Source organism: Macaca thibetana, chromosome 4, assembly GCF_024542745.1.
Source record: "Macaca thibetana thibetana isolate TM-01 chromosome 4, ASM2454274v1, whole genome shotgun sequence".
Classification (NCBI taxonomy): domain Eukaryota; kingdom Metazoa; phylum Chordata; class Mammalia; order Primates; family Cercopithecidae; genus Macaca; species Macaca thibetana.
Genome location: NC_065581.1, coordinates 591345 through 604865, shown reverse-complemented (window position 1 = coordinate 604865; position 13521 = coordinate 591345). Strand labels below are relative to the sequence as shown.

Below are 13521 nucleotides of genomic sequence, written 5' to 3'. Positions count from 1 at the left end.
CGTCTTCTTTACACATAATACTTGCACAGCGCCCGTCCTCTAATAGAAGACGTAAGAAAACGCCGTCTTCTTTACACATAATACTTGCACAGCGCCCGTCCTCTAATAGAAGACGTAAGAAAACGCCGTCTTCTTTACACATAATACTTGCACAGCGCCCGTCCTCTAATAGAAGACGTAAGAAAACGCCGTCTTCTTTACACATAATACTTGCACAGCGCCCGTCCTCTAATAGAAGACGTAAGAAAACGCCGTCTTCTTTACACAGAGCTACATTCTTAGCTTCTTCATGTAAAACTAATTCCTCTTGCCCTTTGAGAAGATAAAATCCATTCACTTGGTTCTATTTAATTTGGGGAACAAAATGGAAGACACTGAACCTGTCCACATGCAAAAGCAGGATGAAGCAGGATGGAAAGCTATCTATTTTGTATGCTCCCAGTGGCATGAAACCTAAATTATGAAGAACTTAAATAATCCTGGGAATATTTTTAAAGCCATTTTCCATTCCACCACAGTAATAGGACACTCTCCTTGTAGGTCATCTTGCCATATCCTTCAGATGTCTGACACGACATTTTCTCCATGACTATTTGTTAACATGTAGGCAAGCCCCCGAAATGGGACGACGGCCCTATCTGAAATGCAATGTGATCTGAAAACCACACTCAGCACTTCTACCTGTCTTCAAAACAGTCCAACGAGGCAATGCATGGACACACATGGGATGGTTCACTTAAGATTTGTGGGTAAAAGACTAAGGCGCGTTTCCCAGAGGAAATTGAATCCAAAACCCCATTAAGCAGTTTTGTTCTGTCCCTTAAAGTTTCTCTTGCCTGACAACTATCTCAACCCTTGTCTTCTCTTCCCTAATAAGACCTAATCCAAATATTAAGCTCTTGTCCTCGCTTTGCAAAACCCACTCAGGAGAACAAAACCCCACAACCAGCCTTCCAGTGGCAATCTACCATCGTCTCACTAGCAGTGCCCTTAGGGATCTTATCTCCCAGGACGAGCAGCCTCTCACAACACACCTCCCTACCAGACGGAGAAAAGATCTTTCCCCATTCTGTGCACACACAGTTGAACTTGTTTCCAAGGGGTTTTATGGAAGTCATATGACTAAATACTCCTTTCAACTCTACATCTACAGTTCTGAAGATACAAAAATGCACTGAACTTACAGATGCCAAAACAAGGGCACTGAAAAAAGAGAGGGATTATCCAATATGCCACAGCTAATGGCAAAATTTATACCATAACCTAGTCCTCTGACTTACAGCCCAACTTTCTTCCCACTAAGGAGCTCTGCCTCCCAGCAAGGACCAACGTTTCTGCTTGCATCAGGCCCTTAATCTTTATTTTCTCATCCATAAACTGAAGCTGCACCTTGCCCTTGAAAATTATACAAGGAGCCACACTGTGAATGTGTGCACACTTTGTGTTTCATAGAGGAAACATATTTAATCAGTACAAGGTGTTTCTCTAACAACGATCTATGTTTTGACCTCTGATATATGTCAATGACTGTTGTCATACATTTCAAAGCAAAATACAGCCCAATATTGTCCTGGTAAGCCAGGCATGTAAATTAACTCAGCCATAAAACCTTTAAAAAATTAAAGGAGGGGGCTTTAACAACTAGATTAAAATATGGAACCACATAAGTGTTTCAGGCTGTTGGTGCTCCTCACTGCCATCCTGTATGCCACTGTCATGACATTGACAAGCCTGACTGGGACTGGTGACTCTGCTATGGGTTAGCAGATATTTTCAATCCTTTCAGATCATTCGTGTTAATGTATCTCAAACTGCATCAGCTCAAAGAAGAAGAGGAAATTGAAACTACCAGCTGAGATCAAGCGGATTATCAGTCTTGCCTCCTCCCTCCCTTCTCCCGGCACTTTGCCTATCAGGGTACTGTGGCAAACTGAAGCGAAGGCATAGCCAGTAAATCATTTTTCTTTACAATGTGGCTGATTCCTCTGTGCCAAGAGAAGCATGACATCTTAAAGCAGGTGACATTTGGTGACTCAATGGCATTAACTTCATGCCCGGGAAACTGAATTTGCTGGGTTTTTTTTAAATATAGAAAACACATTGGAAATATATGTGTCTGGCAGGGGGGTGAGATTGGCATTAAGGTAAACAGCCAGCAAATTGTTCGTAGCAATGAACTGGGGCGGCGCCTTTTCATTCCAAAACTTCAGAAATTAGAGACTGGTCACCAGATGTTGTTTAAAAAAATAGATTTTTTGAAACTAATTTAACTACTAAATTGCTAAAAGGTACATTCTGGTAAGTCCTCTTTTAGCTGAAAATGTCTGTGTCTTGTTAAATGTTTATTGAATAGTGTAATTATATTGCTTTTGCTGTTAAATGATATTGACATTCTTGAATAAGAAAGATTTTTATTCAGGCAAGATGAAATGTGAACATCTGGCAGCAGCCTTATGTGGAACGTTGAAATAAACAAACAAAAATCTTGACCAGTGTGTTCCTTTTTTTTTCTTTTTCCCTTTCCCAAGTTTTCTGGATGTGACTCACATCAGAATATACTTAAACCTGAGGACTCTGTCACTTACCATCGAAATGTTCAAAGTAAATCCTTAGCAAACCAGTGGCTGCCGAAGAGGAGTCGATTCACCCGTGAAACAACTGTTTCTCAAACAATGAGCCGGCTGTTTGGTTCACTTCAAACTATCACGAGAGTAAAAAGGAAAAACTAATTTTAAAAATAGATGGAATACAATGGCCATTTGTCATAATATTACAAGAAGCTTCATATTTTCTGTAACAGATTTATTTGGCCTCTAAGACACTACAAACAGGTAAGAAATTAATACCGAGGTGATATTCTTCCACTTGCTAAGGGGCTTCTTTACACAGAATGTCTCGGTTTTAGGAATCTCCTCATTTGATCCATGGCATGACTGACTCTCATAAAGTGACTGGAAGAGGCTCAGCAGAGTGGCTGGCTCTCCGTGTTCCAGCACGTTTCTTTCTTCTCTTTCCCATTTCCCAATGTGTAATGGAGAATGACAGAAACTTGGCTCTCCTGCAACCCGAGAACTCTTTATTAATTTATAGCAAGATTTTGATTCATAGGGAAAAAGAAGTTACCTATAACCCTGAGTGTTTCACAAGGAATCTTCATTGCAGAACTTTTGTTCTTTTAGGTATTCCTGTCAAAAGATAGATTTAGACATCAGAACAAGTAAAATATAATCAAATGCAAATGTCTAAGACCAGCTGTATCTACATAGCAAAGCAACAGTTGGCAGACCAGTTCCCTTCGTCCAAGCCCAGCTCTGAAGGCTTTCGTTCCTCTGAAATATCCACAGTGGTTATCAAGAATGTCCCCAGTTGGCCAATTTCTCAGCTTCCTGTTTGCTTTAGTTGCTTCCTCCCATACAACCATGGCGTGACAAGATAGGACCAGAGGTCTCGCTCCTGCTCTTCCGCTCATCCACACAAAGGACTGTTCTAGTTTGTCAGGAAGGCCCTGGGCAAGAGGGAAGATCCAAATTCTATAGTCCCTGAACAGGTTCTGACTCTAAACTATCACCACTATCTATTAAAATAGCCTCGGAATCTCCACTGTCTGTTAAAATAGGCCTGGAGAGATGAAGAGAATTAATAGGGACATTTAAGTGGGGGAATAGCACATGAACGCACGTGTTGCTGTTCACAGGGTGGTGAAAAATGAGTAGCTGAAGCAAGTCAGAGCAGGGGTTGTGTTCAGTCTTGAGCATTGTGTAGGTGGAGGGTGGAAGCGAGTAACATAAGAGAACCACACGTACAATGGCTTACGTTAACCTGGCGAGTGAAGACGACTGCAAGAAACTTGGCATGGCTGGAGCACAGATCTTGAATAAGAAGAGATTTAACCAGCAATAAAGAAATTAAGTAGGCAGGAGTCAGGTAATCACGTCCCCGGCAGGCTGTGAAGTTTGAATTTAACCCGAGAGGCAATGGTACTTTTGACAAGGGTATAATATGATCAGCTTCGTGTTTTAGAACGATCACCCCTATGATTTTAGAAGAATGGATTGGAGGGATAATAACATAAGGATGAAGAACAATATGGAGAGGAGAAATTCTGCAAAGTTAGCACACACAGGCCTCCTTGTGTGATAGAATGAGGATGGAGATGGAGAGCACCTCTGTGGTTTCAGTCACTGTCTCCATGAAGATGCTAGTCTTAAGTTGGAGGAAGAAGATGAAGGAGTTTGGTTTGAGATATGATACACCAGAGCTTCTTATGAAGCTGTGCAGTGGAATCCCCAGTGAAATTCATGAAAGATAACTACAGAAAGAGAGAGAGAGAGAATGTATAATGTATATACACACATATACATGCATATATATAAATTATTTGATTAAAATAACACATGTTCATTTTAGAAAACTGATATGCAGCTGGACTGGATATTACAGATTCAATAGTTAAATATCTTAAGTAATAATCGCCATCCAGCTCATATGTGGAGCATACATTTCAAAGTTAGTATAGAATAAAATGCATTTAAAAGTAGAACTGAATGGTACTGATGACATAGTTTGACTATCATGAACTAAGGATGACTTTAAACAGCCAAGTTACCACAAGGAAGTATAGCTCAATATCACCTATGCCAAAATCTAAATTACATTCAAATGGGAGATACTAAGGAACACAGAGTAAAGCCAGGTTAACTCTTCACCTTCATGGAAATATCTCCGCAGCCAGCTCATCTTGGCAGACCTGTTACAAAACAGCTGCCCAAGAGACATATCCTCAGGTCCATCTACAGTTGGGGCAACTAACTCTACCCCTAGGATTTTCCATTTTCTGTGAATGGAATCCCAGGATCTCAAATAATAATTGCTGAAATACATGAGCAAATCAGAAACTTTCTTTAGGGAAAAAAGTTAACTTTTTTTTTTTTCTCTATAGCTAACTTCCATTGGGAAGTGAAGTGGAACCTCCTCGGGAAAGAATAAAAGTCAGGACCTGTCATTTTCTTTTTTAACTTTTAGGTTCAGTGGTACATGTGCAGGTTTGTTATATAAATAAATTGCATGTCACGAGGTTTGGTATTCAGATTTAATTCATCACCCAGGTAAGAGGCATAGTACCCAATAGGTAGCTTTTCAGTCTTCACCCTCCTCCCACCCTTTACTCTCAAGTAGGCCCTGGTGTCTGTTGTAGGATCTGCTGTTTTCATAAAAGATCATAAACTTTAAGATTCCTATATCAGTATCTGATGTCCATGGGAACTCTTCTCTCTCACGCACATAGAATATACGCACCCCAGGCACCTCAGAAAACTGCTCAATGTTTTCTTTGTTTAATGAGGTGTAACTTACATAAAATGCACAAACCTAGACGTGCATCACTTACATGTGAACTGTTACATGTAAGAGTTATGGGTATACACCTGTGCAATCATCAGGGCAAGACATTTTCAACATCCAAAAATATTCCCCATGGATTTACCCGGTAACAACTGACCTGGACACTACAGATAAACACTGTTCTGACCTCTGCTGTCACAGAGTCGCTTTGCCTGTTCTTGAAATGCAAGTGGAATCACACAGTATCTTTTTTATCTGGCTTCTTTTGTTCGACACGTTGTTTTTGAGATTCATCCATGTTGCTGCATGTGTCAGGAGCTTGTCCCTTCTTACTGTTGTGTGGTATTCCATTGTACAAATATACCGCAGTGTGAATTCATCTTCCTTTGATGGACATCTGAGCTGCTTCCAGTTTCTGGCTCTATGAAAAGCTGCCACAAACATTCTGGTGCATATCTTTTGGTAGACATAAGCACTTCTTTCACTTGGATATTACCTACAATGGGTAGGTGTATGTGTAGCTTTGGATATACTGTAAAACAATTTTCTAAAGTGGCTGCACACATGTATGCTTCCACCAGCAGAAAATTTAATCATGACTTACCCACCATTTATTTCTATACTAGTGTGGACAGAATTAATATTATATTGGAATAATAAATGAACCATGCCAACTTCTTATTCTCCTTGGTCATTAAGTGCAGACCTCGTTCAAGCTAAAGCACCAGAAATGCTTGCATTTATTATACTGTTTTTGATACTCCAAAGAATATCTCATTGTATTTCATTAAAAATACATATAAGAAATAGACATAAGAAGAGTGAGAATTTCTCATTGTTATGACAGACAGCTGAAGGACCTTCCAGCTTACTCAAAACCAAAGACAGTTGGATTTGGTCATTTAAACACATTTTAATTTTTTTATTTATACATAATAATTATACGTATTTATGGGGTACATGTAATAGTTTGATATATGCATATAACGTGCAGTGATCAAATCATGGTATTTAGGATACCCATCACCTCAAAATTTATCGTTTATTTGAGTTGGGAGCACTTCAAATCTTCTCTTCTTGACATTTAAACATAGCCAACCTCAAAAGTAAGAATTTAAAAAATCCTTTGTGCCCTAAATTAAAAAGGACACTAAAATCAGAGTACGATATTGGAGTTGACATCAAATGACCTATGCAAATATCATAATAAATGCCCAAAGTAGAGAAGCCTACACACTCACTTGAGAATCAAGAGTCAAATGTTCACATCGACACTGCCAATTCATCTTGTCCCAAGGTAAACTACTTATCTTGTGGATTTCCAAACTTAGTGAATTTCATTCACCCAGTTACCCAAGCCAGAGTCAGGGATTAGCAAACTTTTTCTGTAAAGACTCATACAGTAAACAGTTGAGGCTCTGCAGACCGGATGGTCTCTGTCACTCAACTCTGCCTCTCACAGTGCAAAAGCAACCACAGACAACGCATAAGTGAACAGCCATGGCCGTATTCCAATAAAACTTTATTCATAAAAACAGGCAGCAGATCAGATCTGCACCAAGCGTTACGGTTTGCTTACCCCTGCTAATTAGGGAATCTAGGCTCCTCCAACTTATTTAATCCTTATTAAAAATTGCACTATAACTTGTTCCCTCTTCTAATGTTTCTGGCTCTATGTGTTGACTACTCAAATTTATTATGTTTCTGAGTCTTTCCTGTTATTGTGTATGCTTCACTCACTTTTAGCCATTGCATAATATTTTGATGTGTCAACATTTTTTTAAAAACCTATTTATCCATTTGATCATCAATGAATATTTGGGCTGTTTCTACTTTGGGACCTCAATTTCCTCAACTAGAGAATATAATACTATCTACTTTATATGTTTTTATGGGTTAAATAAGACAACATACATAAACTGCTTGAAAATGTGTCTGACACATGATACATCCAATAAAAAGTTTGCTATGATTGTTGTATGATAGTTACATCTGGATGCCCCACCCCTACTTTACTGCTACTTAACTGAGTTTGAAGGTCATGTTCCTTCTCTGTCTTATTCGCAGGACCCACTATAGTGACTCAATGAATGATTATTAAATGTTGAAAATGAATGAAAAATTTAGGAGAAAATTGAACATGATCCTTATTTAACAAACACATGCTAAGAAATTCCACCCAAAATCTCAACAGGGCTTCTGTGGAATTTGATAAAATAATTCTTAAATTTATATAACATAACCAAAGACCAGAAACAGGTAAAATATTTCTAATGAAGGAAATGAAGAAAGTGGAGGAATATATCCCATCAGACGTCAAGAATAAATATAAATATAAAGCTACTGAAATTAAGAAAATGTAGTATTTATATAGAAAATATAAAGCTACTTGAAATTAAGAAAACATAGTATTTATATAGAAAATATAAAGCTACTGAAATTAAGAAAACGTAGTATTTACATAGAAAATATAAAGCTCCTGAAATTAAGAAAACGTAGTATTTATATAGAAAATATAAAGCTACTTAAATTAAGAAAATGTAGGATTTATATAGAGATAAAAACATTGAAAAAAATAACAGAAAAGAGAGCCTGAAAGAGGTTTGTGCATTTGAGGAACTATGATAGTTGTTGGAGGTGGCATTTAAAATCAGCCAGTGGGAAAACTGAGGGCTAAATAATAAATGATGCCAGGCAATTAATTATCAATATGGAAAAAAAATAAAATTGGCTCCCTACATCCCACCATATACAAAAATGAAGGGCATAAATATATGAAACAATTCTCTACAATTTTTTAGAACCATAAATATAAAACATAATATATGCTAAAATTAAATCTTTCTATTAATCATATGGCACTCCTTAATAGGGAAATTATGTTGGTAAACTAGGAGAAATTATTTGCAATCCATACAGGCATACCTTATTTCATTGTGTTTCACTGTATTGCACTTAAGGGGTACTACTTTTTTTTTTTCTCCCACAAATTAAAGGTCTGTGGCAATGCTGCATCCAGAAAGTCTACCAGCACCGTTTTTCCAGCAGCATGTGCTCACCTTGTGTCCTTCTGTCACATTTTGGTAATTCACACAATGGTTCAAACTTTTCAGTTGTTATTACATCTGTTATGGTAATCTGTGATCAGTGGCAGTTGTTGTCACTATTTTAATGGTGCCACAGACTGAGCCATGGAAGAAGGTGAACTTACTTGATGAGTGTTGTGTTGTTCTGACCGCTCCATCAGCTGGATTTCCCCATCTCCCTCCCTCTCCTCAGGTCTCCCTATTCTCTGAGAACAATAATATTGAAAGTAAGCCAATTCATAACCCTACAACGGCCTCTAAGTGCTCAAGCGAAAGAAGAGTCATCTCTCATTTTAAATCAGTTAGGCCTCTTGTGGCAAACAATTAACCAAGTTCTGAACGCAAAGGAAAAGTTCTTGATGAAAATTAAAAATGCTACTCCAGTGAACATTTAAATGATAACAAAGCAAGAGAACCCTATTGCTGATATGGAGAAAGTGTGAGTAGTCTAGGTGGACCAGACCACAATAAACCAGCTACAACATTCTCTTAGGCCAAAGCCTAATCCAGAACAAAACTTAAACTCTCTTCAATCTTTTGAAGACTGAGAGGAGCTGCAGAAAAAAAGGTTGAAGCTAGCAGAGGTTCATGAGGTTTATGGAAAGAAGTTGTTTCTAGAATGTACAATTACAAATGAAGCAGCAAGCGCTTACGCAGAAGCTGCAGCAAGTTATGAGAAGATCTAGCTAAGATCACTGACGAATGTGGCTATGTGAAACAACACATTTTCAGTGTAGTTGAACCAGGCTTCTTTTGGAAGAAGATGTCATCCAGGACTTTCACAGTTAGAGAGAAGTCAACATCTGCTTCAAAGCTTCAAACCACAGGCTGACTCTCCCGTTAGGGGCCAATGTATCCAGTGACTTTCAGCTGAAGCCAGTGATTAGTTACTGTTCTGAGAATCCTAGAACGCTTGAGAATTATATTAAAACTACTCTGCCTGTGCTTTGGAAAAACAAAGCCAGGTGACAGCATATCTGTTTACAGCATGGTTTACAGAATATTTTAATCCTACTCTTGAGAGTGACTGCTCAGAAAAAAAAAAATTTCTTTCAAAATATTACCACTCATTAATAAGGCACCTAATCACCCAAGAGTTCCGATGGAGATACACAGGAATACGAACGTTGTTTCTACACCTGCTAACACAGCATCCATTCTGCAGTCCATGTATCAAGTAGTAATCTCAACTTTCAAGGCCTACAATCTCAGAAACACATTTTATAAAGGCTATCGCTGCCACAGATAGTAATTCTTCTAATGGATTCGGGCAAAGTGAATTGAAATCCTGGAAAGGATTCACTGTTCTGAATGCCATTAAAAACATTTGTGACTCATGGGAGGAGGTCAGAATATCAACATTAACAGGAATTTGGAAGAAGCTGATTCCAGCCACTATGGATGACTTTGAAGGGTTCAAGACTTCAGTAGACAAGGGAACTGGAGATGTGATGGAAATAGCAAGATAACTAGAATTAGAAGTGGAGCCTGAAAACATGACTGAATTGCTGCAATCTCGTGATCAAACTTGAATGGATGAAGAGATGCTTCTTATGGAGGAACAAAGAACATGGTTCCTTGAGGTGAAATCTACTTCTGGAGAAGATGATCTGAATATTGTTGAAAAGACAACAAAGGATTTAGAATATTAAATCAACTTAGTTGATAAAGCAACAGCAGGGTTTGTGAGGATTGACTCCAATTTTGAAAGTTCTATTGTGGCAAAAGTGCTGTCAAACAGCATCACATGCTACAAAGAAATATTTTATCAAAGTACAAGTTGGCCGGGTGTGGTGGCTCATGCCTCCCAGCACTGTGGGAGGCTGAGGTAAGTGGATCATCTGAGGTCAGGAGTTCGAGACTAGCCTGGCCAACATGGTGAAAACCCATCTCTACTAAAATAAAGAACTACAAAAAATTAGCTGGGTGTGGTGGCACATGCCTGTAATCCCAACTCCTCGGGAGGCTGAGGCAGGAGAATTGCTTGGACCCGGGAGGTGGAGGTTGCAGTGCGCCGAGACTGTGCCACTGCACTCTTGCCTAGAGGACAGAGTGAGACTCCGTCTCAGATAGATAGATAAATAAATAAATAAAGGAAGAGTCAATTGATACAGCAAACTTTATTGCTGTCTTATTTTTAGAAATTACCACCGGCCAAGCCTTCAGCAACCACCACCCTGATTGGTCAGCAGCCGTGGACATTGAGGTGAAACCCTCCGCCAGCAGAAAAATTATGATTTGCTGAAGGCTCAAATGATTGTTAGCGTTTTTGGCAATAATTACAGTATGTGGGTGTATATATATAAAATACATATTTATGTATAAATATATAATCTTTAAGTATACAACATATATTTTATATATATACACATTTTTACATATATAGCATTTAAACATATGCTACTTCACACCTAATAGACTATAGTATAATGTAAACATAACATTTCTATGCACTGAAAAACCCCAAAATTCTCGGTTGTATTGTGAGATTCGCTTTATTGTGGGTTCTGGAACCAAACCTGCAATATCAAGGTATGCTGGTAACACTGACGAATGGCTCATATCTAGAATATCTGCAGAAATTCTAAAACTCTAGATGAGGACAAATGACCCACTAGAATTACGAGTAAAAGATTAAAACAGGTGCTCCACAGAGGAGGAAATACATATGGCCGTGTCCTCAGCCTCAGCAATCGTGAGAGTGTAAACTAGGACCACGTTAAGAGGCAAAACCTGGCAAGAGTTAAGAAATCTGGGCTGGGCAAGGTGGCTCACGCCTGTAATCTCAGCACTGTGGGAGGCCGAGGTCGGTGGATCACCTGAGGTTAGGAGTTTGAGACCAGCCTGGCCACCATGGTGAAACCTCGTCTCTACTAAAAATACAAAAATTAGCTGGGTGTGGTGGCGGCGCCTGTAATCTCAGCTACTTGGAAGTCCAAGGCAGGAGAATCATTTGAACCCAAGAGGTGGAGGTTGCAGTGAGCATAGATTATGCCATTGCACTCCAGCCTGGGTGACAAGACCGAAACTCTGTCGAAAGAAGAAAGAAAGAGAGAGAGAGAGAGAGAGAGAAAGAGAGAGAGAGGAAGGGAGGAAGAGAGAGAGAGAGAGAGAGAGAGAAAGAAAGAAAGAAAGAAAGAGAAAGAAAGAAAGAAAGAAAGAAAGAAAGAAAGAAAGAAAGAAAGAAAGAAAGAAAGAAAGAAAGAAAGAAAGAAATCTGACAATACCAAATGTTGCAGAGAAGGGGTGCAATGGGAATTCTTACAGACTACCAGTGGAAGTGAAAGTCACTTTGGAAACCAATTTGGCATCATTTATAATATGTAACATTTACCCAGTGACTACCTATATACCATAGATAAAGCCTCACACACGTACACCATGAGGCACATAGAAGAATGTTTACAGCAATACTGTTCATAAGAGCAAAAAACTAAAAACAGCCCAAATATTCAATGGAAGGAAAATTGGTACATTGATTTTCTTTCTGTTTAGACAATGGACTATTGTACAACAGTTTAAAATAAATTAATTCTACATGACACGGAAGACTCATAGAAATATAATATTGAGTGTAAAAAGAAAGTCTCAGACCACTTAAAATTACAATTATCAAGCCCCCAAAAGTTGAACAATTGTTTAGAAATATAGACAAACGAGATTATATTTTTTAAGGTAAGAAGATGATAAAAATTTAAAAATTGAGATAGCATTCACTTCTGGCACCTAAGAGGCACGTGTGGGAAAATGCCAGTTAGTGGAAACAACACTGGTTTCTGTGTGGGTTTATATTCTACCATTATACTTCAGTTTCCATATGTGTTACATATATTCTTTAATATCAAATATTATATAAAATTATAATTTTAAAAATTAAAGAATGAATGAACCAATCTCATTGGTGGGATGCCAGGCAAGATACTATTATTTGTATCAAACAGAGTTTAATCTCCTGCTCAGGCTTGGGAGGGAAAAGCAGCACATCCACCAGTGTAACGAGGAATAGATGACTTTCTCTGGGAACGTCTTGGAGTGACCAGATTTTCCCCAGCGAAAACCAAGCATCATTTCAGGTACGGAAGTAGGAAAAATGGTTTTGAAAAATATTCAGAATACAGAGGAGTTCACTCAAAGTTAAACAAGAAATTCACAACCGTAGTCAAACTTCTACTTAGATGAGGAATTATACACACATGCAAAGGCCCAAATTATAGATGCTGAAGAAACCACGCATTTCCCCTGATTCTGTATAGTCGTGATAATGTGCTCTTCTCTTTAACCTGGTCTCCACTTGCTGATAAGGAGGTAAATACTTTATTAGATCATTTCTTTGCTAATTACAATTTTAAATCATTACAAACTTTAGTTGACAGTCCTGCAGCTTATCAAATGCACTGTAATCAAATGCAGTAATTAATATACTTCTGCCAGAACTTCAAATCCAGTGAAAGAATTGTGTGAATCAACTCACTTTTCTAGGCTTAAGTGTAAAAAGATTGTTCCCTATCAGCTAAGTTTCACAAGCTGGAGATATATTTTAAAAGTACCCAGGTACTAAAGTTTTAATATGAGGTGAAAATTGATATAGAATTTTTTCCCACTAGAAACTTCCTAGACTCTTTCTAATATATCAGGAAAAACAAATAATTGTCTTGCTTTGATGCTGTCATGAAATTGGCACTAGAAAGAAACCTGTGACTTTTAAAGCGATCTGGTCTCAACAGCACCTAAATTCTTGCTCTCATTCCCCTCGCCACATTGTAGCATCTTTAAAAGATCTCTTGTTTTTCCCTGTTACAGAACAAGAACATTCCTCTAATGCTGATGCCCTGAAGCTCATTTTTTCCTTCATCATGAATTATTGAAGTCATGTGGCCTAAAAACGTGCACACTGGGTAAGAAGAGGCCAAAGCTATGACAAGGTTTTCTTTTCAGAACTGGTTCTTATTCTTAAAGCATGTGATCTGAAAATCTAAGATAAGATAGGGTAAACTGAATGTTCACAGAAACCACTCCTGGTACAACACAATTAAAAGAGAAGACGTAGGAAGTTCTAGTACAATGCCTGACTGAGCTGGCAGAAGGGAAGGGAGCT

The 13521-nt window shown here is 38.3% G+C and overlaps 1 long non-coding RNA gene across 17 annotated transcripts in view; it reads right to left on the bottom strand.

The window, feature by feature from the left end:
* Positions 1-13521, bottom strand: part of LOC126953316 (uncharacterized) — a 74908-nt gene that overhangs the window by 20007 nt on the left and 41380 nt on the right. For 10 of the 17 annotated variants that reach the window (XR_007725216.1, XR_007725210.1, XR_007725214.1 and 7 more), the window contains 2 exons: positions 3124-3185; positions 2586-2700 (listed from right to left, as the gene is read on the bottom strand). This is a non-coding gene — a long non-coding RNA (uncharacterized LOC126953316). Of the gene's footprint in view, positions 1-21; positions 2701-3123; positions 3186-3803; positions 4310-13521 lie in introns of all 17 variants that reach the window. The other 7 variants (XR_007725212.1, XR_007725223.1, XR_007725213.1 and 4 more) reach the window with 6 other exon arrangements.